The sequence below is a fragment of the Phoca vitulina genome, unplaced genomic scaffold, assembly GCF_004348235.1.
Source record: "Phoca vitulina isolate PV1807 unplaced genomic scaffold, GSC_HSeal_1.0 scaffold26, whole genome shotgun sequence".
NCBI classification, from domain to species: domain Eukaryota; kingdom Metazoa; phylum Chordata; class Mammalia; order Carnivora; family Phocidae; genus Phoca; species Phoca vitulina.
In genome coordinates this window covers 1,295,063-1,316,606 of record NW_022589729.1, presented here as the reverse complement: position 1 = coordinate 1,316,606, position 21,544 = coordinate 1,295,063, and the positions used below count along the sequence as shown (strand labels likewise).

At 41.6% G+C, this 21,544-nt stretch overlaps 1 long non-coding RNA gene across 1 annotated transcript; it reads left to right on the top strand.

Moving 5' to 3' along the window:
- The first annotated feature begins 103 nt into the window (after positions 1-103).
- LOC116643460 lies at positions 104-19,801 on the top strand. Its single transcript, XR_004301563.1, has 3 exons — positions 104-192; positions 3,265-3,399; positions 18,811-19,801. It is a non-coding gene; the product is annotated as an uncharacterized LOC116643460 (long non-coding RNA).
- The last annotated feature ends 1,743 nt before the right edge of the window (positions 19,802-21,544 follow it).

Genomic DNA, 21,544 nt, shown 5'->3' with positions numbered 1-21,544 from the left:
ACTTTATAAAAATCAAGTGGGAAAATGCACCAGGCTATTAGAAATTATGCCACTAGAGCACTGCTGATGGGAACTGTGGGCGATTTAATCTGCTTGGAGATGCCGAACACCATCCAGCGGGAGGTTGCTATGGCAATGGTACTCTTATCTCAGTGGCTTTAAACAAAAATATCTCAAGAGCAAAGTAATTAGGTAAGTAGAGCAGTGTGTCTGCATTGTTTCATGCATTCATTTTCCAATGATTACTGTTTTATTGTTGTGCCTTGGGCTCACAGGTCCCACCTAATATAGCAGTTCTGCCCAGGGGAGGGAGACTGTGTGTGTGCATGCGTGCACATGCGTGTGTATGTAGTGTGTGGGTGTGATGGGGGCAGTATCTTGGATTAGCACCTGCCCCCAAAACTCCTTTCGCAAGTGGCACCATATGGCATGCTCCCACTCAAGGACAAATGGAACAAAAGTTCTATGTGGGACCACAGGTTACACACACAACCTCAGATTGGACTTGTCAGAGGGTTACGAGTGCATGTCATGGGAGCAATGTTCATCTGTGCCTTGCTTTTCTCCCTGTAAATTAAGTTTAAGCGCCTCTCCATGTTGCTGCTTCTAATTCCCTGTGACTCAGATTGTCATTTCTCAAGGCTCCCCAAACAGCTTTTGCTTCTGTTTCTAATGCCTGGCATCCCTACCTGCCCAACCAGGCATCACCACTACCATCCTCAACCTACCCCCTTCTCTGCCGTGGAAATAGAGAACTCTCGCCTTGAGTTGCTTATTCATCGCAGGTGAATGTTGCCAGGGACAGAGCATCAAGTTCCCTGGGGTTCCCTCTTGTATCCACTCCCAATGCAATGGGCAAGATGAAAGGAAATGACTTTTATTGAGAACCCACTATGTGCAGGGCTTTAGTCAGGCACTTCGGATGTTTTCTCAGTTGGTCCATCCTGTCAATAACCCAGATGAGAAATCAGGACGCATAGAGGCAAACAACAGATCCCAGAATCACACAGCTATTAAGCAGCCGAGCTGGGCTAGAAACTCAGGGCTGGATGAGCCCATGTGGCCTTACTTAAGGATGGTTTCCATATTAAAATGTGGAAGGGTCAATAGCTCATCCTCTGCCCTGCTTTCGGTCTACTGTCTGGCTTTTTAACCACTGTCTCTATCATTCATATCAGCGACTCTCAATCAGAGTGATTTTGCCCTCCAGGGGACGTGTGGTAATGTCTGGAGCCATTTTCAGTGGGGGGATACTACTGGCATCTAGTAGGTGGAGACCAGAGAGGCAATGCACATAAATAACCCCTACAACAAAGAACTATCCTGTCCACGGTATCAATCGTGCCCTGGTTGAGGGTCCTGAGTTAGAGAAGCTGTATGGATTCTCAGGACCTGGGTAATATTGTATCTTTTACCTGTAGAAATCAGTTCACTGACTTCTACCCAACCTTCACTCAGGTGGGAAAGTCTAGAGCACAAGCCCACTTCTGGGAACACTGATCATCTGCCTTTCACGAGAGTCCTTTGAAGGTGTTAACACAAAAGTTAATTGTTAAATAGAACAATAAGAAATGTTACAACTGCTATGATAATTTGTCAGGGGGACACATGGGCAGTATCTGTGTAGGAAGTCAGGGGAAGCTGCCTTCGCAGAGGTGGTGATCAGCTTGAGCTGGACATACAGAGTAGGTGAAATCACTTAAAAGCATAAAGTTGAACAAAAATCAAAATGTCTGCACTAATGCTTCAGGGAAGCTTGATTTTGAAGGTAACCTTTTCCCTCTCTTCGGCAAACCTCCCCTCCTCCCTTCTTAGCTTTTTGTTTCAGGAACCCAGTACCACCCTGAAGACAAGACAAAGGTTGGAAGCAAGTAGATGATTCCTGTTAAAACCAGCTAGATCCTGTATTTCCCTTTGAAAACCCCTAGCACCTTCCTCCAGGCAGGCTTGCTGTTTTTTGTAGGCCATAGCCTACTGCAGCTTCCTTTGCCTAATAAAGCAATAAAGCTATTGTTCCTCTGTCTCCCAAACTCCCTCAGTTATATTTTGGCTCCGAAGCATGCAGGTCGGTTTTCGACAACATAGGGAGGCCCTCACCAGGGAGACAAGTGGAGAAGTGGGCATTCTGAGAAGAGCGGACAATGTGAGCTGTCTTGGGGTTTGAAAGAGTGTGGCTTTTTGGGGAACATGGGTTGGTCAGTGTGCCTAGAGCATAAGGGAGTGGCAAAATAAAGCTGGACAGGTAGCCAGGAGCCAGATCTTAAAGGACCTCATGGAACTTCAATTTTGTCTTCTAGGTGACAGGGAGCTTGCTCTACTGGTTCCATATTTCCACTTAGTAGAAGCATGATATCCCAGCCTAAGGACCAGCTGCCATTTCCCATCCAACAATACCTCTTAAGAATATACCGATTTATTAGTTTCATGTGGCCACCATAACAAAATACAAACTCGGGGGCTTACAACGACAGAAATATACTCTCTCATAGTTCTGGGCATGAGAGTCTGAATCAAAGTGTCAGCTGGACCATGCTCTCCCTTGGAAGCCTCTAGGGAGAATCCTTCCTTGTCTCTTCTAGCTTCTGATGATTGCTGGCAATTTTTGGTGCTCCTTGGCCTTTAGACCCATCTCACCAGATTCTGTGTCCATCATCCCATGACATTCCCCGTGTGTCTGTGTCCAAATTTCCCTCTTCTTATAAGGACACCAGTCACATTAGATTAGGGACCACCCTAATCCAGGATGGCCTCATTTTTTTTTTTTTGATTTTATTTTTTATTTATTTATTTGAGAGAGAGAGAGAGCACAAGAGGGGGGAGTGGGAGAGGGAGAAGCAGACTCCCTGCTGAGCAGGCAGCCCGATGCAGGACTCGATCCCGGGACTCCAGGATCATGACCTGACAGGATGGCCTCATTTTAACTTGATTACATCTATGAAGACCCCATTTCCAAATAAGGCCACATTTACAGGTTCTGGGGTAAGGATACAATTCAACCCACAACATCTCATTGGGTCCTATGTCCCTCCTTACAGAGGTCAAGCCCCTCTGAGCTGTGACTAACACTGTATGCTGGGACCTCAGCTCAGAGGACACTCTATCTCCATGTCCATACTCATGTCACTATCTGAAATGGGATGAATACAATCTACCATGTAAAGTTCTTTGGAAGAATTAAAAGAAATTATGTCTGAGACAGCTGGACTGAGGCAACACCTCACAAAGCTGAGCCTGCCAAGATAAACTGTGGCTCTGTCTTTGCAGGACTCTCTGCCTGGCTTTTTAGCCACATAAAATGCACCATGGAGCATTTTTTCCTGAAGAAGAGCCCACGGGGGAACTGAGGTGCAGAACTCATTGTCCTTATCATCTGAGACGATGTAGCTACATTGTCAGGAGGTGGGTGCCTTTAGATTTTACCTGTTGTCTTGTTCTGTTGGTTTTCTGTTTTGGTTCCCAAGGCTGTTATCTACACACAAATATCTCCCTCAGGAACATCCTACAAGTTGGTTTCGCACCTCCCAGGCTCTGGCATGTGGGAGAACACAGCGCCGGGACTGAGGAAACAGTAAGGCACACTTAAAGGGACTAAGTAAAAACTTGAGCTGTCTTCTTACAGCTGCCATGAATTGGTTGTGTGACCTTGAACAAGTCAACTTCTTCTTCGAAGCCTCAATTTCCCTCTCTAAAAACTGTGATAATAAGACTTCCCTGTTTCTAACACTTAAGATCATCATGCAGAACTGATTCATTAATGCTCTAACCTGGTATGTGGTAGTTAGCAACATTTGTGTTTCTCTCTCATTACTGGCCTAAATACACTCCCACCTCATTTATTCCATAAAATGAAAGATTAATTCTTCCTTAAATCACCTCTTCACTTTGTTAAGGGAAAGCTGACACCTTACTTCACAAAAACAGTTTGGACCATCAGGCATATTCCCCCTGTCCATCTCAGTGTACACTGGCCCCCCCATTGACCCTCTCAGGTTCTCTTCAATCCACAGAAGTTGACCCCATCCCTAGCCCAATGCCTCAATGCCAAGTCTTCTCTAAGCAAAGTGACTCAGCTTTAAAAAGCAAAGTAATAGCAAATTCGTCATTTATGTGGATTGTTGACATATACCACAAGCTCAAGGCCATTCTCCTCATAACTTACACAACTCCAGGCTACACAGTGGAATCTCCAATTGCCCATGTAAAGGGAAAGGTACACACATAGGGAAATCTGGCAAAATTAAGAAGTCATTCAAGTTTGTCGTCCATTTTCTTCTCCATGTCTTTCAGATATACTGACTTCTTCTCTTTAGCCTGTAGTGCCACAAAAGTCAGAAAAGTACTTGACGCTATTGATTTAAAAACATTTTGCAGAGTACTTACCATGTGCTAATACTGGGATTACAGAAAAACAACCAAATATCCTACACCCACCAATTCTCCAACTCTCCAGACAGCAACTGGGTGTCCTACAATTCAATGCAGTTCTGACACTAACTCCTCAGGGTTAGCACAGACCCCACAGGCTAAAGGCTCAGGCCCATAAAACTGCCCCCACTTCAGATGCCAGCCTCGAGTCCCAGCTTGCCACCTGCACTTCTAACTGAATGACTCTGAGCCAGCATCCCCACAATACCCTCCTCAGGTTCGATAGTTTGCTAGAACATCTCACAGAACTCAGGAAAGTGCTTTACTTACTATTATCAAATTTATTACTGAGGATACAAATGAACAGCCAGATGAAGAGACATAGAGAGCAAGGTCCAAGCATCCTGAGCACAGGAGCTTCTGTGCCCCTGGAGCTGGGATGCAACACCCTTCTGGTTTGTGGATGCATTCACCAACCCAGGAACTCCCTGAACTCCATCATTTAGGGGATTTTTTTGGAGGTTTCAGCCCACAGGCATTATTGGTTATTAACTATCTCCATCCCCTCACCCCCTCCCTGGAGGTTGGGGGGTGGGGCTGAAAGTTCTATGCTTCTAATCATGGCATGGTCTTTCTGGTGACCTGAAGCTATCCAGGGACCTGCAAAAGTCCCCTCATTAGAACTAAAGATGCTCCTATCACTTAGGAAATTCCAAGGGATTTAGGAGTTCCATGTCAGGAAACAGGGGCAAAGACCAAATAATTATTTCTTATTATGTCACAATATTCACAGCCTACAAGGATGTGACTCTTGCACCGAGTTCTGAAAAAGATGTTTTCATATGTGTCACATGAGTAGAAAAATATTTCAGACAGGGAACATCCTACGGAAAGGCAGAGGGCATTGAACTGCCTGTGCATTCAGAAAACAGCAAGCACACAGTTAAGACCACGAGGTAAGGTGGGATAGAGCAGCAAGTTCTTCTCTAGGCCCAAGCAGTTATCAGATACACCAGCTGAGGAACGTGGGCTTTTTCCTGCAGGTGCTGCAAGGCTGCTGTGGAATTTGAACCTGGGGAGTGACATGATCAGCTCTGTGTAAAAAGAGTCAGAGTCAAACCCAGGAAACAAGGAAGGAGATGATGTATATCTGAACAAAGGTTTTAGCAGGAAGGAGGGATTTGAGAGAAGGTAGAGGCAAGGGGAATCGACACTGATCACAAAGTGTGGGTGCAGGGGAGGATCATGGGGAGGAACACAGGGCAGCAGGTTGGTCTGGGGAGAGCTCTGTACCTTCGTTGGGGCATTTGCCTGGACAAGGGGTTGCTTGGAGCACTGTGCTTTATTCTTTTCTGAATACCACCAAATTTGATTTAAAAATTTCTGCCATTACAAGATCCTAAGGGGCCTGGGAAGGATGACAAGAGTATGGCCTCCTCTAAAGTGTGATTATTATGGGCACGGCTCTCCCCAATCGCTTCACCCCCCTCCATTCCCTTTCCAGGAACTCTCTTGGAGCCCAGTCTCCCAGACAGTGATTTCACTCTGGACCAAACTGAGACTGAGGTATCTGAGCATCATCTGATAAAGATGCTCACAGGGTGTTGCAATTTGTATATATACATACAAACCAAATACTAATACACAGAATATATAGTAAAATACATATACTTAATTATATTGCGTATGTTCTTTTTTTTTTTTTTTTTTTTTGGTAAATAACCATTGGCAACAGAACAGATACAACCCCTAACATTTATTTTCATGACTTAAGGCAAAAAAACCCAAACGGCAGTCATTTTTTTCAGGTAAAAATCATGTTTCCTGAAAAAAGGTTGGGGTTCATCTTCCATCTCACACAAGTGCTGTTCCTCGAGACAACCCCAGCAGAGGGCCTTCCATTACTCACAGGGTATTTAAAAGACATCAATGGAAGGGTTAAGATTCAAGAAAATCCATAATTTTACAGTCCACTGTTTTTATCAAGAACGCTTTTAAGAGAAACTGGCTTTGCGGGCGCCTAGGTGGCTCAGTTGGTTAAGCAACTGCGTTCAGCTCAGGTCATGATCCCAGGGTCCTAGGATCCAGCCCCGCGTTGGGCTCTTTGATCAGTGGGGAGTCTGCTTCTCCCTCTGCCCCTCCCCCTGCTTGTGCTCTCTCTCCCTCTCAAATAAATAAAATCTTTAAAAAAAAAAGAGAGAGAGAGAGAGAGAAACTGGCTTTTTATTTTCTGTGGGTGAAGAATGTAATGACCACGAGGCCAGTTTGGTACTTGGATTCCTGCTGAGGTGTGGGAAGATTTGCCCAGTATTTTCTCACAGCCTCAGTTCTGACGTCGACATTATTTTACCTAAAGAAATGACTGACACCCAAACTACGGCAATGCAGACATAGGTATTTGATAGACATTTTCTCAAAAATGAACGAAATGAGTCCATCCCTTCATGGAAAACAACTGACAGTATTTGTTACCAAAGGTAAAATTGGGGCTTTCCACTGAAAATTTTAATTTTCGAAAACTTGTGTCTTCCATGGGTTTAACGACTTTCCAATACGTCATGACTTTTTTGATGAGATGACTGGTGATAGTCATAGATTTTTTAAATATTGTATAAGGACATATGTCAATTTTCGGAAGAACCACACAACCATCGAAGTATTATTTTCCAAAAGAGCAAAATCATCCATGGGTAAAAAACCATTCAAAATGCAAGAAAGATTGGTGGATTTTAATGTAACAAAATACTATAATTTCCTTGATATAGCTTCAGATTTACACTGCACAAACTCTTTGGGAAGTTACCACTTAACTAAGTTTGGGTGTAAAAACAAAGAAAAATATCAACAATTATATGAAAAGGTTATTAAAATATTCCTTCTTTTATCCAACTATGTATCTATGTGAGGCCATAGTCTTTTCAGATACTTTCATCAAGACACTGAATACTGAAACAGGAGAATCCAGCTGCCTTCTTTTAAATCAAGCAATCAAGAGATTTGTAAAACTGTAAAATAATACTACCCCTCTCCCTTTTTTTGAAAAATATGGCATTTTTCATTAAAAAATTTTATATTAACAGGGATGAGTTTCTAATTGTTATTTTAAATAAGTAAATATTTTAATATTGAATATTGCATTTAAATAAAATGTTCAGTTTTAATTTCTAAAGTGATAAATAGATATTATCCACATTAAAAAAAAAAAGCTCTTTGGGGGTCTTCACTAATTTTTAAGAGTGTAAAGGGGTCCTGAGGCCAACAACTTTGAGAACTGCTGGTCTAAATATTTACTATAAATCAAGCTAACAAACTGTACAATAAAATGTAATCTGTCCTCCTACGTTGACAATTCAGGAATGAATCTGGAACTTTTCTCCTTTGAAATATGAGAGTGTGGGGGAGGCACAGTTCCTAGCCCTCACTCTGAAGCCCAGCTCCCTTTTTCTCCCCAGGCACCACAAGCGGCCTCAAGATGGGTAGGTGAACACCTAGGTCACACATCCAAGCAGATACCCTCCTGCTGCAAACAGCTCCCCCTTTAGGCCTAGTAGCACCTGCACAACAGCAAGGGCCACTGTCAGAAGGATGGACCCTTCAGGACCCTGCAGGCCCTAGAGCCAGGCTTTGGGCCATTTGGGAGGAAGTGCAGCACTCCAGAGACACAAGGCGATGGGGACAGGTTCCAAGTGAGCATTTCCCCTCTGCCCTGCGTACTCCTCTGCCTGGTCTCCAGGAGGTGTGGGCCAGAGAACAGTCACAAGGAGCCCTCTGAAACACAGGCTGTCTTCCTACCTTTGCCTAGGTCTAAACGCAGGACTCTGGCTAATCACTTTTCTCTCCAAACCCGTTTTGTCTCTGTAACCAAGAGAGTGAGACTGGGTTCTATGCGGTACAAACTCCCTAGGACTCTGTTTCCTTCCTAACCCACAGGACACCACGCAAAGGAAGGTGGCAGTAATTTTTTCCTGAGTAATCAAAACTAATTTGAAAAGCATAAAACACTAAAAATTTCAGGGCACATTACATGAGATTGACAGAACTCTTTTCCCTCCCACCAGTAAACTGAAGCAAAGAGACTCTGCCTAATCTTCCCTTTTACTGATCTTAAATTCCAAAGACTGACGAAAAAGGTTTTTTCCTTCCTGTATTTTTCCCGTTAATCCTGTCCATGAAGTCTTGATAAAAAAAAAGTAAAGGGGTACAAATGTGTCATCCAAAGGGTAATAAAGTGTGATTACCCTCGTTCAGCCTTCATTCATGTCACTCTGCAAGTCTGTCCTACTTCCGCTACCAGTCTGGAGTGAGAAAGATAATAGAATTCCATCGACCTCCACCACTGGAAGCCATCGTCCCCCGATCCTTCCCCTCACTCACTCAACTAAAGCAAAGTTAGTCTCTTTCCTCTGTGCTTATATATAGCACCTTATACTTTTATTAATAGCATATATAAAATGTGTTTTCTTTGTTAATTTTTATATCTTTCTCATCGTTAGATTATCCACTGCTCTAAGACAGTAAACATGTTTTCATGAGTTCTGCTCTTTCCAATGACTGGAATGCAATACATGTTTATCAGATTGAATCGGCCACAAAATCTCCACTGATTGTAACTGTGAAACTTCTCTGATGATGATGTCTTTACACATTAAATGATCTCAAATAAATACTAGAGCTTTGTCCACTTGGCAAATATCTCCTCATCCTTCATGACAGCTCATGGGTCCTTTCTTCCTCCAGTACATAAATCACACTGTCCTTGGCACAAGTAGCTTTGGATCATCAAAAACATTACCCCTCTCTTATGAAAGTTTTCGAAGGAATATCTGAGTTGCTGCAATTTTAAGCAAAATCTTGCTAGGAGGATACTTTATAACAGCATTTTGTAGCCTGTATTCTATATAACAGAGTCCTTTGAAGTACTCCATGAAAAAGGCATCTATAACCAAGTAAGATTTGGGGAGGCTGCATATGATACCCCTCTCTAACAGATTTTCCACATAGAATAGTACTGTGAGAAGTCTTTTTAAAGAGAAATAAGGAAACTATCTAAATTTATTTTTGGCTAGGTTTTTTTATTTTAATTTTTTTAAATTTTATTATGTTATGTTAATCACCATACATTACGTCATTAGTTTTTGATGTAGTGTTCCATAATTCATTATTTGTGTATAACACACAGTGCTCCATTCAATACATGCCCTCTTTAATACCCATCACCAGGCTAACCCATCCCCCCACCCCCTCCCCTCTAGAACCCTCTCAATTTGTTTCTCAGAGTCCATAGTCTCTCATGGTTCCTCTCCCCCTCTGATTCCACCCCCCTTCATTTTTCCCTTCCTACTCTCTTCTTCTTTTTTTTTTAACATGTAATGTATTATTTCTTTCAGAGGTACAGGTCTGTGATTCAACAGTCTTACACAATTCACAGTGCTCACCATAGCACATACCCTCCCCAATGTCTATCACTCAGCCACCCCATCCCTGCCACCCCACCCCCCACTCCAGCAACCCTCAGTTTGTTTCCTGAGATTAAGAATTCCTCATATCAGTGAGGTCATATGATACATGTCTTTCTCTGATTGACTTATTTCGCTCAGCATAATACCCTCCAGTTCCATCCACGTCTTTGCAAATGGCAAGATTTCATTCCTTTTGATGGCTGAGTAATATTCCATTGTATATATGGGCCACATCTTCTTTACCTATTCATCTGTTGAAGGGCATCTAGGCTCTTTCCACAGTTTGGCTATTGTGGACATTGCTGCTATAAACATTGGGTGCACGTACCCCTTCGGATAACTACATTTGTATCTTTGGGGTAAATACCCAGTAGTGCAATTGCTGGATCATACAGTAGCTCTATTTTCAACTTTCTGAGGAACCTCCATACTGTTTTCCAGAGTGGCTGCACCAGCTTGCATTCCCACCAACAGTGTAGGAGAGTTCCCCTTTCTCCGCATCCCTGCCAACATCTGTCGTTTCCTGACTTGGTAATTTTAGCCATTCTGACTGGTGTGAGGTGGTATCTCATTGAGGTTTTGATTTGGATTTCCCTGATGCCGAGCGACGTTGAGCACTTTTTCATGTGTCTGTTGGCCATTTGGATGTCTTCTTTGGAAAAATGTCTGTTCATGTCTCCTGCCCATTTCTTGATTGGATTCTTTGTTCTTTGGGTGTTGAGTTTGATAAGTTCCTTATACATTTTGGATACTAGCCCTTTATCTGATATGTCATTTGCAAATATTTTCTCCCATTCTGTCAGTAGTCTTTTGGTTTTGTTGACTGTTTCCTTTGCTGTGCAAAAGCTTTTTATCTCGATGAAGTCCCAATAGTTCATTTTTGCCCTTGCTTCCCTTGCCTTTGGCGATGTTTCTAGGAAGAAGTTGCTGCGGCTGAGGTCGAAGAGGTTGCTCCCTGTGTTCTCCTTTAGGATTTTGATGGACTCCTGACTCACATTTAGGTCTTTCAACCATTTGGAGTCTATTTTTGTGTGTGGTGTAAGGAAATGGTCCAGTTTCATTCTTCTGCATGTGGCTGTCCAATTTTCCCAACACCATTTGTTGAAGAGACTGTCTTTTTTCCATTGGACGTTCTTTCCTGCTTTGTCAAAGATTAGTTGACCACGGAGTTGAGGGTCCATTTCTGGGCTCTCTATTCTGTTCCATGGATCTATGTGTCTGTTTTTGTGCCAGTACCATACTGTCTTGATGACAGCTTTGTAGTAGAGCTGGAAGTCCAGAATTGTGATGCCACCAGCTTTGCTTTTCTTTTTCAACATTCCTCTGGCTATTCGGGGTCTTTTCTGGTTCCATACAAATTTTAGGATTATTTGTTCCATTTCTTTGAAAAAAGTGGATGGTATTTTGATGGAGATTGCATTGAATGTGTAGATTGCTCTAGGTAGCATTGACATCTTCACAATATTTGTTCTTCCAATCCATGAGCATGGAACGTTTTTCCATTTCTTTGTGTCTTCCTCAATTTCTTTCATGAGTAGTTTTCTGAGTACAGATCCTTTGCCTCTTTGGTTAGATTTATTCCTAGGTATCTTATGGTTTTGGGTGCAATTGTAAATGGGATCGACTCCTTAATTTCTCTTTCTTCTGTCTTGTTGTTGGTGTATAGAAATGCCACTGATTCCTGTGCATTGATTTTATATCCTGCCACTTTACTGAATTCCTGTATGAGTTCTAGCAGTTTTGGGGTGGAGTCTTTTGGGTTTTCCACATAAAGTATCATATCATCTGCAAACAGAGTTTGACTTCTTCTTTGTCAATTTGGATGCCTTTTATTTCTTTTTGTTGTCTGATTACTGTGGCTAGGACTTCTAGTGCCATGTTGAATAGTAGTGGTGATAGTGGACATCCCTGCTGTGTTCCTGACCTTGGGGGAAAGCTCTCAGTTTTTCTCCATTGAGAATGATATTCGCTGTGGGTTTTTCATAGATGGCTTTTATGATATTGAGGTATGTACCCTCTATTCCTATACTCTGAAGAGTTTTGATCAAGAAAGGATGCTGTACTTTGTCAAATGCTTTTTCTGCATTTATTGAGAGAATCATATGGTTCTTGTTCTTCCTTTTGTTAATGTATTGTATCACGTTGATTGATTTGTGGATGTTGAACCAACCTTGCAGCCCAGGAATAAATCCCACTTGGTCGTGGTGAATAATCCTTTTAATGTACTGTTGGATCCTATTGGCTAGTATTTTGGTGAGAATTTTTGCATCCATGTTCATCAGAGATATTGGTCTGTAATTCTCCTTTTTGATGGGCTCTTTGTCTGGTTTAAGGATCAAGATAATTGTGGCCTCATAAAATGAGTTCGGAAGTTTTCCTTCCGTTTCTATTTTTTGGAACAGTTTCAGAAGAATAGGTATTAATTCTTCTTTAAATGTTTGGTAGAATCCCCCTGGAAAGCCATCTGGCCCTGGGCTCTTGTTTGTTGGGAGATTTTTGATGACTGCTTCAATTTCCTTAGTGGTTATAGGTCTATTCAGGTTTTCTGTTTCTTCCTGGTTCAGTTTTGGTAGTTGATACATCTCTAAGAATGCATTCATTTCTTCCAGGTTATCTAATTTGCTGGCATATAGTTGCTCATAATATGTTCTTATAATTGTTTGTATTTCTTTGGTGTTGGTTGTGATTTCTCCTCTTTCATTCATGATTTTATTTATTTGGGTCAGTTCTCTTTTCTTTTTGATAAGTCTGGCCAGGGGTTTATCAATCTTGTTAATTCTTTCAAAGAACCAGCTCCTAGTTTTGTTGATCTGTTCTACTGTTCTTTTGGTTTCTATTTCATTGATTTCTGCTCTGATCTTTATTATTTCTCTTCTCCTGCTGGGTTTAGGCTTTATTTGCTGTTCTTTCTCCATCTCCTTTAGGTGTAGGGTTAGGTTGTGTATTTGAGACCTTTCTTGTTTCTTGAGAAAGGCTTGTATTGCTATATACTTTCCTCATAGGACTGCCTTTCCTTCATTCCAAAGATTTTGAATAGTTGTGTTTTCATTTTCATTTGTTTCCATGAATTTTTTTAATTCTTCTTTAATTTCCTGGTTGACCCATTCATTCTTTAGTAGGATGCTCTTTAGCCTCCATGTATTTGAGTTCTTTCTGACTTTCTTCTTGTGATTGAGTTCTAGTTTCAAAGCATTGTGGTCTGAAAATAGGCAGGGAATGATCCCAATCTTTTGGTACCAGTTGAAACTTGATTTGTGACCTAAGATGTGATCTATTCTGGAGAATGTTCCATAGGCACTAGAGAAGAATGTGTATTCTGTTGCTTTGAGATGGAATGTTCTGAATATGTCTGTGAAGTCCATTTGGTCCAGTGTGTCATTTAAAGTCTTTATTTCCTTGTTGATCTTTTGCTTAGATGATCTGTCCATTTTGGTGAGGGGGGGTGTTAAAGTCCCCTACTATTATTGTATTGTTGTCAATGTGTTTCTTTGCTTTTGTTATTAATTGCCTTATATAATTGGCTGCTCCCATGTTAGGGGCATAGATATTTACAATTGTTAGATCTTCTTGTTGGATAAACCCTTTAATTAGGATATAGTGTCCTTCCTCATCTCTTATTATAGCCTTTGGTTTAAAATCTAATTTGTCTAAGGATTGCCACCCCAGCTTTCTTTTGGTGTCCATTAGCATGGTAAATGGTTTTCCACCCCCTCACTCTCAATCTGGAGGTGTCTTTGGGTCTAAAATGAGTCTCTTGCAGACAGCATATCGATGGGTCTTGTTTTTTAATCCAATCTGATAGCCTGTGTCTTTTGATTGGGGCATTTAGCCCATAGTTACATTCAGGGTAACTAGTGAAAGATAGGAATTTAGTGCCATTGTATTGCCTGTAAGGTGACTGTTACTGTATATTGTCTGTGTTCCTTTCTGGTCTATGTTGCGTTTAGGCTCTCTCTTTGCTTAGAGGACCCCTTTCAATATTTCTTGTAGGGCTGGTTTTGTGTTTGCAAATTCCTTTAGTTTTGTTTTTCCTGGAAGCTTTTTATCTCTCCTTCTATTTTCAATGACAGCCTAGTTGGATATAGTATTCTTGGTTGCATATTTTTCTCGTTCAGTGCTCTGAATATATCATGCCAGTCCCTTCTGGCCTGCCAGGTCTCTGTGGATAGGTCTGTTGCCAATCTAATGTTTCTACCATTGTAGGTTACAGATCTCTTCTCCCGAGATGCTTTCAGGATTTTCTCTTTGTCTCTGAGGCACGTAAGTTTTACTATTAGATGCCGGGGTGTTGACCTATTTTTATTGATTTTGAGGGGGGTTCTCTGTGCCTCCTGGATTTTGATGCCTGTTTCCTTCCCCAAATTAGGGAAGTTCTCCGCTATAATTTGCTCCAATATATCTTCTGCTTCTCTCTCTCTTTCTTCTTCTGGGATCCCAATTATTCTAATACTGTTTTGTCTTATGGTATCACTTATCTCTCAAATCCTCCCCTTGTGATCCAGCAGTTGTTTATCTCTCTTTTCTCAGCTTCTTTATTCTCCATCATTTGGTCTTCTGTATCACTAATTTTCTCTTCTGCCTCATTTATCCTAGCAGTTAGAGCCTCCATTTTTGATGCACCTCATTAATAGCCTTTTTGATTTCAACTTGGTTAGATTTTAGTTCTTTTATTTCTCCAGAAGGTTTCTCTAATATCTTCCATGCTTTTTTCAAGACCAGCTAGTATCTTTATAATCGTCATTCTGAACTCTAGTTCTGACATCTTACTAATGTCCATATTGATTAGGTCCCTGGCAGTCGGTACTGCCTCTCGTTCTTTTTTTTTGAGGTGATTTTTTCCATCTTGTCATTTTGTCCAGAGGAGAATAGATGAATGAGATAACAAAATGCTAACAAGGTAACAATGACCCCAGAAAAATATACACTAAACAAACCCAAAGAGACCTGAAACCAGGGGAAAAGAAAGGGAAAGAAAAAAAAAAGAAAAAGATAAAAAAATATGATCAAATATGATCAGGCTGGTGCATAGATCAGTGCCACACACTAGATTTTGGGTGTATTTTGGTCTGTTAGAAGAAAGTGCCTCCCAAAATTTTAAAGAAAGAAAAACTTATATATGTACAAAAGTAAAGGTAAATACAATGAAGGGATGGAATATGACTGTAAAGATGAAAATTATAAAAGATTTTATAAAAGGAACTGATGATAAGAAGTTGGTTGAAAAAAGAAAGAAGAGGATTTAAAAAAAAAAACAGAATGTGATCAGGCAGGAGACTAGAACAAAGCCATATACTAGAGATTAGGGTATATTTTGTTCTGTTAGAAGAAACTGTATCCCAAAATTTTAAATAGAGAACTTATATATATATACCAAAAATAAGGTTAACTACTATGAAGGGATAGAATATGACTCTAAAAATGAAAAATAAAAAAGATTTTTAAAAAAGGGATTGATAAGATGTTGGTTGAAAAAGGCAAAAAGAAAAATTCAAAAAAAAAAAGAAAAGAAAATCAAAAAAATTAACTTTGAAAGACTAAAGAATCAGGGGGAAGAAGCCATGAGTTCTATGTTCAGTATTCCCCTAGCGCTGGAGTTCTGCCGTTCTCATTATCGGTAAACTTGGTCTTGGCTGGCTGTTCTCGCTGATCTTCTGGGGGAGGGGCCTGTTGCTGTGGTTCCCAAATGTCTTTGCCGGAGGCGGAATTGCCCCACCCTTGCCAGTCCGGGCTAAGTAATCTGCTCCGGTTTGCTCTCGGGAGCTTTTGTTCCCTGCAAGCTTTCCCTATGGCCTTGGAGGACGAGAGTGAGAATGGCGGCCTCCCAATCTCCGCCCTGGAGGAGGCGAGAACTCGGGGCCCTGCTCCTCAGTGCACCCCCAGAGACAAGCAATCAGTCACTCCCGTCTCCCTGGTCTCCGGCCGCACTCCGTGCTCACCCGGCCTGTGACCGAGCGTTTCTATCTCTGGCACCTGACCCCGTGTGGAGTCTCCAAACCCAGCAGATCCCTGCGGTGCGCTCCCGCGCTGCTCCTCCCGGGGGAGGAAGGGGAGTCTCCCCAGATCTGCCGCTTGTTGGGTCCCTGCTGGAGGAGCAGTGGCCCGACTGTACCCCGGATCACGGTTTATGGCAACCCCAAGCTGAGAGCCTGCGCCTGGGCTTCGTCTCTGCAGCCGGCTTCCCCGCTCCGATACCTGGGAGCTCTGCTGCACTCAGGCACCCCCGGTCTTTCTCTGACCCCGAGGGTCCTGAGACCACACTGTCCCACGAGGGTTCCACCCCCCACTTAGCCACCAGAGTGACGTCCCTCAGTGGAGCCGACTTCTGAAAGTTCCAATTTTGTGCTCCGCGGCTCTATCACTTGCCAGAAGCGGCCGACGGAGGCCCCTCCCCTGCCGTCTATCCTCCCGAATATCGCCTCGGATTCACTTATCCGCACGTCCTACCTTCCAGAAAGTGGTCACTTTTCTGTTCAGAGTTGCTGCTATTCTTTTCTTCGATCTCCTGTTGAGTTCGTAGGTGTTCAGAATGGTCTGATCCCTATCTAGCTGAATTACTGGGACCAGAGGAAATTTAGGTCTTCTACTCCTCTGCCATCTTGCTCCTCCTCCGCTAGGTTTTTTTTTTTTTTTAAACTCTTTGGGCCAAAGGTTTCTGGTTTTTGTTTTTCTCCTTTTATTTTGTGCCTATAAACATACGTGGGAATTCCAGTTCTATGGAAAACACTCTGGGAAACTGATAGGAGAAAAATCAACATTTTTTATTAATCATTTCATGGCACCTCCTCTTCATGCATCATAGCCCAATAGTAATGAGAAGGCCAAATGTGATTTCTTTTCAGAGAATTTGGCATCTGACTAATGAAGTAAGACTCTGATCTAGTTTCTTTCTGCAGGATTGGTTTTTTTGTTTTTTGATTTGTTTTTGTTTTTTTTTTCACAATCTCATTAAGCCTTGACTCATTTCTGTTCCCAAGAATTTTTGAGATCAGTAGTAAAGTATGATCTTTGTTTTATAGAAAGGAAAAAGGTTCACTAGGGTTAAATGAATTCCCCATCCCCCAGCTGGCAGGTGGTAACACCAGGGTTCTGGCATTGGCCTACTAACTCCTGAGGGGCTGCCTCTCATATGGAACATGTCAGTTTGGGGGATGTGACTTTTTACCTCTTTTTCTTTTACCACCATATTTCGTGTCTATTGAGTCACAAGGAAGATTCTAGCATTGGCTCTAGAGCCAGACAAATCTGAGTTGGAATCTCAGCTCTTCAGCTGGTTTGGTGTGTGACCTCTCCAAACCTTGTCGATCGTCAGAGGTGGCTTCCTCATCTGGAAATGGAGCAGATCGTTTACCTGCAGGGACTGTTGTGAAGTTTCAGATCATCTTCAGAAACACTGTGCTCATTGCTGGCCACAGTTCCTGCTCAGGAGCTATCTGTCGCTGAGCAGTCCTTGACACATTGGGGCTGGAAAGCCTCTTTGATGGCATGCAATTATTTGATACGAAAGCAGCTTCAAGAAGCCTACTTCTAAACTTTCACCCTCTGAAACACTTTGAGAGGTGTAGAATCTCAATGGCTGCAATATCCTCACTGGTATATAAAACAAGTTGACCGTTTATGAGGCAGGGATCGGAGGGGCTTCACACGATGTGAATCCCCCACAGCCTGATGGTAATGGAGTCACCCAGCCTATGTCTCCAACTAAGATGGAAAAGAATTGGATTTCCTGAGACTCTCATAGCTGTCATTTACTGAGCACTGGCTATGCTCAGGCACCCTCCCAGGACATTTAAGTGCACTGTCTCTAACTTTCACAAAAACAGGCTTTGTAAGCATTATTATTGGTATTATTATTCCCCTCTTACAGATGGGACAATAGCAATTCACATTTCTTAGATAACTTTCCCAATCATAAACTGCAACATGCATCATTGTATATACATTTCTGTTCACCTGAGCAAGAGCACCTGAGAGTGGAATCGGGGGTCAAAAACTATGGCCATTTAAAATTTTGATAGATTCTGCCAAGTTGCCCTCCAAAAAGAGTTGCATAAAATTAATTCTCCTCAACAATGAATGTCAGTTTTCCCCACAGTTTGGCAATACCGTTAATTGTATACTTTAATTTTTTTTTCCAATTCGATGGGTAAAAAGGACATCCCATCAAGGGTGCTTTAATTTATAGAGGTTTAGTAACTTGTAAAAATGTGTATTGGACACATAGTGTCCTTTTTCTTTTGACTACATGTTATATCCTTTTCTTTGGGGTTGTCTTTTTCTTTGGTTGTTTGTCAAAGACAACGTGACTTTGTCAAGTATGAGGCAAATATCTTTGTTAATTTAAAACAAACTGAAGGGCACCTGGTGGCTCAGTTGGCATCTGACTCTTGGTTTCAGCTCAGGTCATGGTCTCAGGGTCTCGAGATGGAGTCCTGCATCGGGCTCCAAGCTGGGTGTGAAACGTTTAAGATTCTCTCTCTCCCTCTCCCTCTGCCCCTCCTCCCACCAGCTTGCACACACTCTCTCTCTCTAAAGAAAAAATAAAATAAAATAAAATAAAAAATTTTTAAATATAAAAACTGAAAAATCACAGTTTCCATCAATGGGAAATAAGTTCATAATTTATGGTATATCCAAACAATGGGATACCATGAAGTTACTAAAAGGGAAAGGCAAATTATCTGCACTGATTTGGAAGGATGCCCAGAATGTATTGTTAAATGGGCCAGAAAAAAGAATTATATGTATAATAGACCCCCTGCTGAGGCACTCATGTACACATTTATATATCTGTGAATTCATGAATAATAAAAAGATCTGAAAGTGTATGTTTCTAGCAAGTATAAATAGCCTTGAGGGAAAGAGTAGCTTTTACTTGTCACATTTTTGTACAATGAGCGTATGTATTATTCCTATAATACTTTTTAATTAATATTATATACATGTATATACTTTGTAAAATTAGTTTTAAAAAGTCTTTTCCTTTTAGGTGACACAATCGATAACAGGACAGACAGGCTCTGTCTCCCACACCATGCTGCCCCTGAGCAGAAACGAGGCTTTTTTCCGAAGCACAGTGAAGTTTCCAATGCAGGCTTTGACAACCTTCCCACTGTCCAGGAGGGAAGGTGGGGGCTGAGAAGACTCCAGAAGATTGCAGCATCATTAGTGATGAAGTGCATGGTGTTTTTTCTTACTCATGATGACAACATCAGCTCTCATTATCTTGTAAAACAGAGGCTTTTCAGAAGCTGCATTTCCAAGGCTGAGCTCAAGGTACTTCTATTGCCAGTAAGAGTAAATGGACAGGAGGGGACAAATTCTCCAGAAAGGAGAAAAGAGGATGGATGATGCTAGAAGCAGAGGTTAAGTGAATCATGGTTGATGAATATAGCAGCAAACTATACATGGGGATTGTCCCACCCACCATGAGAGGCTGACTGCTTTGCAAAGGACCTTGGGGAGCAAGAGGACCACCTCTGTTTCTCAGAAGGCAATAGTTTTTCACTTTGTTTCTGAAGAATCCCTAACATCAGTGGTCAGAGAAGATGCACCTCCTTATAAACTGAATTTGAAGTGTCGTGTTTTCTTAATATCCCTATGAATTTTTAATTCTATCCTTTAATTCATCTGTGCTGGTTATAATAGAAAAATAATTGTTATTCCCCATATTTTCAATGATATCTGTTGACTAAAAAATTAACTATGTGTGTGCCTTAAGACATGTACAGTACTTACCGGGAAGAGGAGAACCTTTAGGACCAGGCAGACCTGGCTTTGATCTGCTCATTGGCTGTCCTTGTTCATGATATTCAGTCCCTCAGCTGCATCTTCCGCATCTGTGGAAGGAAGATGGTAATTCCATCTCCCTGGAACCATGTGAATTAAACAGTGGCTTAAATAAGATAGAGTTAAAATGTGTTCTCCTATAAGAGAACTTTGGAGATGGTGGTCCATAGCTGAGTCCAAGACACTCAAGTTCCTTCCGTAGTTCTGATCTGCCATCGTTAGTTAGCCCATGGCCTTCACATTCAGGGCTGCCTTGAGTCGCCTCATGCTGGTGGCTTCAGCTACAGCTGCCATATCTAAATTCCAGGCAGAATGAATGAAGGTGGAGGGAAAGGGGAAAGGGAAGGTCCGAAGAATATCCTCCCTTGAAGAATATTCCTGAAGTTCCCCCAAAAGATGACATACTTTCAAAGAAACTGAGGGTCTAATGTTTTAGTTGCTTATAGGGCTGCCCCAGATAAAAATGCAATTCTGTGAATAAGGACAAAGGAAAGATCTGCTATCAGGTGGGCAAGCAGCAGCCTCTGCCACCAATAACTCCAATGATGCACCAATAGCTAACACGGAATTAACAACACCAACAGCCCACAGCTGATGCATGCTCATAGCAGCTACAATTAAAGTAAGCATTTAGGGCTGGTGGTGTAGCTACTTTGTCTTTTTAAAATTTAATTTAATTTAATATTTAATTTAATTTAATTTATTTAATTTAATTTTACTTTTGAGAGAGACAGAAAGCACATGTGAGGGGGGCGGGGAAGGGCAGAGGGAGTGAGAGAGAGAATCCCAAGCAGGCTCCACACCCAGGGCAGAGCCTGATGTGTGGGGCTCGATCCCATGAGCCTGAGATCATGATCTGAGCCAAAATCAAGAGTCCGACTGACTCAACTGACTCAGCCACCCAGGTGCCCCATCCTTCATTTTAGATATGAAATAACACAGACTTAAGAAAGTTAATACGTAGCAAGACCAGGATTTGAACCAAGCAGGGTCAGAACCAGCTTGCCTAAGTGAACTGCCTTCCAGGGCCAGGGTTGAAGACTCTCACATATCATTTTAATGGATTTTCAAAATACCAATAGGAAGGCTTGAACTTTAAAAATGAAGTTGTCAGTTATTCAATAGAATTGCTGATGGCATCAGTTGTGTGTTTGGAGACAGATGTTTTACTAAAGGGACTGGATCGTTAGCGCCATTTTATTCACTAAAGCCTCACCAAATATAGCCTCAAGGCTTTATCTCATTGATAGTTTGCTCTTAACAGAGAAACTTCCTTCTGGTGTAAAGGCGATTATGTATATTCATTCACTTGTGCGTTCATCCATTTTACGTTAAAATTTTGGTTTGCTCGTTGTGTACTAAAACTAGATTCCAGTCAAGGATCTGGGAATACAAAGATAAATAAGGCAGAGTCCCTACCCTCAAAACTCACAGTTAGAGGGGTGGGTTTTAAGCAGTTGAACCACAACCCAAAGTAAGAAATACCTTTTACATCACAACCCTGTACACCACACAAATGAGAATACACATACAACACACTCAAATTTCATCAGACAACACTTAAACTGTGGTAAATATTCAATGCACTCCGTTTTTTTCTATCTGTTCTTCTCCACACAACTGTACTCTATTCCTGTTCTAGTCTATTCTATCTCAATTGTTTGTTTGCTTGTTTTTTACACATTATATGCCCCAATTAACATTATTTCAAGACACTAATGGGTTATGACCTGTAATTTGAAAAACACTGGTCTATGGCAAGAGAAAGGCAACTAAATTGATAAATTCAATGTAATATGGAAATACTCTAAGAGCTATAGATAACGAGTTCTTGGACCTTAAAGAAAGAGGCTAATTCTTCCTGGGAGATGTTAGGGCAGGTAACATGAGGCTGAACTCTGAATTGAGCCTTGAGGGATGAGAAGGAAATTTCT